At 43.0% G+C, this 3,975-nt stretch overlaps 10 non-coding genes across 10 annotated transcripts; all 10 read left to right on the top strand.

Moving 5' to 3' along the window:
• Positions 1–507: 507 nt before the first annotated feature.
• Positions 508–626, top strand: LOC116361232 (5S ribosomal RNA). The gene has a single exon (XR_004207413.1). It is a non-coding gene; the product is annotated as a 5S ribosomal RNA (ribosomal RNA).
• Positions 627–868: 242 nt separating this feature from the next.
• On the top strand, positions 869–987 carry LOC116361231 (5S ribosomal RNA). Its single transcript, XR_004207412.1, has one exon. It is a non-coding gene; the product is annotated as a 5S ribosomal RNA (ribosomal RNA).
• Positions 988–1,228: 241 nt separating this feature from the next.
• Positions 1,229–1,347, top strand: LOC116361230 (5S ribosomal RNA). The gene has a single exon (XR_004207411.1). It is a non-coding gene; the product is annotated as a 5S ribosomal RNA (ribosomal RNA).
• A 242-nt stretch (positions 1,348–1,589) lies between these two features.
• Positions 1,590–1,708, top strand: LOC116361229 (5S ribosomal RNA). The gene has a single exon (XR_004207410.1). It is a non-coding gene; the product is annotated as a 5S ribosomal RNA (ribosomal RNA).
• A 242-nt stretch (positions 1,709–1,950) lies between these two features.
• On the top strand, positions 1,951–2,069 carry LOC116361227 (5S ribosomal RNA). Its single transcript, XR_004207407.1, has one exon. It is a non-coding gene; the product is annotated as a 5S ribosomal RNA (ribosomal RNA).
• A 242-nt stretch (positions 2,070–2,311) lies between these two features.
• LOC116361226 (5S ribosomal RNA) lies at positions 2,312–2,430 on the top strand. Its single transcript, XR_004207406.1, has one exon. It is a non-coding gene; the product is annotated as a 5S ribosomal RNA (ribosomal RNA).
• Positions 2,431–2,672: 242 nt separating this feature from the next.
• LOC116361225 (5S ribosomal RNA) lies at positions 2,673–2,791 on the top strand. The gene has a single exon (XR_004207405.1). It is a non-coding gene; the product is annotated as a 5S ribosomal RNA (ribosomal RNA).
• A 242-nt stretch (positions 2,792–3,033) lies between these two features.
• LOC116361223 (5S ribosomal RNA) lies at positions 3,034–3,152 on the top strand. Its single transcript, XR_004207404.1, has one exon. It is a non-coding gene; the product is annotated as a 5S ribosomal RNA (ribosomal RNA).
• A 242-nt stretch (positions 3,153–3,394) lies between these two features.
• Positions 3,395–3,513, top strand: LOC116361222 (5S ribosomal RNA). Its single transcript, XR_004207403.1, has one exon. It is a non-coding gene; the product is annotated as a 5S ribosomal RNA (ribosomal RNA).
• Positions 3,514–3,755: 242 nt separating this feature from the next.
• LOC116361221 (5S ribosomal RNA) lies at positions 3,756–3,874 on the top strand. The gene has a single exon (XR_004207402.1). It is a non-coding gene; the product is annotated as a 5S ribosomal RNA (ribosomal RNA).
• Positions 3,875–3,975: the final 101 nt, after the last annotated feature.

The raw sequence follows: 3,975 nt of genomic DNA, 5'->3' as shown, positions 1-3,975 counted from the left end.
ACAAATTATGGGCTCCAGTATATGACAATTTCTTCACTTTTGGGTTGACACAAAGAGCATATCTAAATGGGGGAAAATGCAACAGTGTTAATCCGACTCCACGACTTCCTTAACATAGTGCACCAAGAGATAGTTCTCGCTACGACCGCACTCGGCCTGAGTACGCTGCACTGATCTCGTCTGATCCTCGGAGGAAGCTAAGCAGGGTCGGGCCTGGTTAGTACTTGGATGGGAGACCGCCTGGGAATACCAGGTGCTGTAAGCTTTTCGTCAACTCTTTGTCCGTTTTTTCCCACAAGGCTGAAATATGTGCCCTTGCTTTGAAATAAGTAAGCAAGGTTAGTTTGTATTTCATCCAACAATCTGTGCTACAAATTATTTCTACAGTATATGCAATTTGTTCCACTTTTTGAGTGACACAAAGATGCTTATCTAAATGGTGAAAATGCAACAGCTGTTAATCAGACTCACTTTCACTTAACATAGTGCACCAAGAGATAGTTTCTCGCTTACGACCACACCGGCCTGAGTACGCCTGATCTCGTCTGATCTCGGAAGCTAAGCAGGGTCGGGCCTGGTTAGTACTTGGATGGGAGACCGCCTGGGAATACCAGGTGCTGTAAGCTTTTCGTCAACTCTTTGTCCGTTTTTTCCCACAAGGCTGAAATATGTGCCCTTGCTTTGAAATAAGTAAGCAAGGTTAGTTTGTATTTCATCCAACAATCTGTGCTACAAATTATTTCTACAGTATATGCAATTTCTTCCACTTTTTGAGTGACACAAAGATGCTTATCTAAATGGTGAAAATGCAACAGCTGTTAATCAGACTCACTTTCACTTAACATAGTGCACCAAGAGATAGTTTCTCGCTTACGACCACACCGGCCTGAGTACGCCTGATCTCGTCTGATCTCGGAAGCTAAGCAGGGTCGGGCCTGGTTAGTACTTGGATGGGAGACCGCCTGGGAATACCAGGTGCTGTAAGCTTTTGTCAACTCTTTGTCCGTTTTTTCCCACAAGGCTGAAATATGTGCCCTTGCTTTGAAATAAGTAAGCAAGGTTAGTTTGTATTTCATCCAACAATCTGTGCTACAAATTATTTCTACAGTATATGCAATTTGTTCCACTTTTTGAGTGACACAAAGATGCTTATCTAAATGGTGAAAATGCAACAGCTGTTAATCAGACTCACTTTCACTTAACATAGTGCACCAAGAGATAGTTTCTCGCTTACGACCACACCGGCCTGAGTACGCCTGATCTCGTCTGATCTCGGAAGCTAAGCAGGGTCGGGCCTGGTTAGTACTTGGATGGGAGACCGCCTGGGAATACCAGGTGCTGTAAGCTTTTTGTCAACTCTTTGTCCGTTTTTTCCCACAAGGCTGAAATATGTGCCCTTGCTTTGAAATAAGTAAGCAAGGTTAGTTTGTATTTCATCCAACAATCTGTGCTACAAATTATTTCTACAGTATATGCAATTTCTTCCACTTTTTGAGTGACACAAAGATGCTTATCTAAATGGTGAAAATGCAACAGCTGTTAATCAGACTCACTTTCACTTAACATAGTGCACCAAGAGATAGTTTCTCGCTTACGACCACACCGGCCTGAGTACGCCTGATCTCGTCTGATCTCGGAAGCTAAGCAGGGTCGGGCCTGGTTAGTACTTGGATGGGAGACCGCCTGGGAATACCAGGTGCTGTAAGCTTTTCGTCAACTCTTTGTCCGTTTTTTCCCACAAGGCTGAAATATGTGCCCTTGCTTTGAAATAAGTAAGCAAGGTTAGTTTGTATTTCATCCAACAATCTGTGCTACAAATTATTTCTACAGTATATGCAATTTCTTCCACTTTTTGAGTGACACAAAGATGCTTATCTAAATGGTGAAAATGCAACAGCTGTTAATCAGACTCACTTTCACTTAACATAGTGCACCAAGAGATAGTTTCTCGCTTACGACCACACCGGCCTGAGTACGCCTGATCTCGTCTGATCTCGGAAGCTAAGCAGGGTCGGGCCTGGTTAGTACTTGGATGGGAGACCGCCTGGGAATACCAGGTGCTGTAAGCTTTTCGTCAACTCTTTGTCCGTTTTTTCCCACAAGGCTGAAATATGTGCCCTTGCTTTGAAATAAGTAAGCAAGGTTAGTTTGTATTTCATCCAACAATCTGTGCTACAAATTATTTCTACAGTATATGCAATTTGTTCCACTTTTTGAGTGACACAAAGATGCTTATCTAAATGGTGAAAATGCAACAGCTGTTAATCAGACTCACTTTCACTTAACATAGTGCACCAAGAGATAGTTTCTCGCTTACGACCACACCGGCCTGAGTACGCCTGATCTCGTCTGATCTCGGAAGCTAAGCAGGGTCGGGCCTGGTTAGTACTTGGATGGGAGACCGCCTGGGAATACCAGGTGCTGTAAGCTTTTTGTCAACTCTTTGTCCGTTTTTTCCCACAAGGCTGAAATATGTGCCCTTGCTTTGAAATAAGTAAGCAAGGTTAGTTTGTATTTCATCCAACAATCTGTGCTACAAATTATTTCTACAGTATATGCAATTTCTTCCACTTTTTGAGTGACACAAAGATGCTTATCTAAATGGTGAAAATGCAACAGCTGTTAATCAGACTCACTTTCACTTAACATAGTGCACCAAGAGATAGTTTCTCGCTTACGACCACACCGGCCTGAGTACGCCTGATCTCGTCTGATCTCGGAAGCTAAGCAGGGTCGGGCCTGGTTAGTACTTGGATGGGAGACCGCCTGGGAATACCAGGTGCTGTAAGCTTTTTGTCAACTCTTTGTCCGTTTTTTCCCACAAGGCTGAAATATGTGCCCTTGCTTTGAAATAAGTAAGCAAGGTTAGTTTGTATTTCATCCAACAATCTGTGCTACAAATTATTTCTACAGTATATGCAATTTCTTCCACTTTTTGAGTGACACAAAGATGCTTATCTAAATGGTGAAAATGCAACAGCTGTTAATCAGACTCACTTTCACTTAACATAGTGCACCAAGAGATAGTTTCTCGCTTACGACCACACCGGCCTGAGTACGCCTGATCTCGTCTGATCTCGGAAGCTAAGCAGGGTCGGGCCTGGTTAGTACTTGGATGGGAGACCGCCTGGGAATACCAGGTGCTGTAAGCTTTTTGTCAACTCTTTGTCCGTTTTTTCCCACAAGGCTGAAATATGTGCCCTTGCTTTGAAATAAGTAAGCAAGGTTAGTTTGTATTTCATCCAACAATCTGTGCTACAAATTATTTCTACAGTATATGCAATTTCTTCCACTTTTTGAGTGACACAAAGATGCTTATCTAAATGGTGAAAATGCAACAGCTGTTAATCAGACTCACTTTCACTTAACATAGTGCACCAAGAGATAGTTTCTCGCTTACGACCACACCGGCCTGAGTACGCCTGATCTCGTCTGATCTCGGAAGCTAAGCAGGGTCGGGCCTGGTTAGTACTTGGATGGGAGACCGCCTGGGAATACCAGGTGCTGTAAGCTTTTTGTCAACTCTTTGTCCGTTTTTTCCCACAAGGCTGAAATATGTGCCCTTGCTTTGAAATAAGTAAGCAAGGTTAGTTTGTATTTCATCCAACAATCTGTGCTACAAATTATTTCTACAGTATATGCAATTTCTTCCACTTTTTGAGTGACACAAAGATGCTTATCTAAATGGTGAAAATGCAACAGCTGTTAATCAGACTCACTTTCACTTAACATAGTGCACCAAGAGATAGTTTCTCGCTTACGACCACACCGGCCTGAGTACGCCTGATCTCGTCTGATCTCGGAAGCTAAGCAGGGTCGGGCCTGGTTAGTACTTGGATGGGAGACCGCCTGGGAATACCAGGTGCTGTAAGCTTTTTGTCAACTCTTTGTCCGTTTTTTCCCACAAGGCTGAAATATGTGCCCTTGCTTTGAAATAAGTAAGCAAGGTTAGTTTGTATTTCATCCAACAATCTG

This window comes from Oncorhynchus kisutch, unplaced genomic scaffold (genome assembly GCF_002021735.2).
Source record: "Oncorhynchus kisutch isolate 150728-3 unplaced genomic scaffold, Okis_V2 scaffold652, whole genome shotgun sequence".
NCBI classification, from domain to species: domain Eukaryota; kingdom Metazoa; phylum Chordata; class Actinopteri; order Salmoniformes; family Salmonidae; genus Oncorhynchus; species Oncorhynchus kisutch.
Note: the sequence above shows the minus strand (reverse complement) of the source record. Positions and strands in the feature narration are given on the sequence as shown.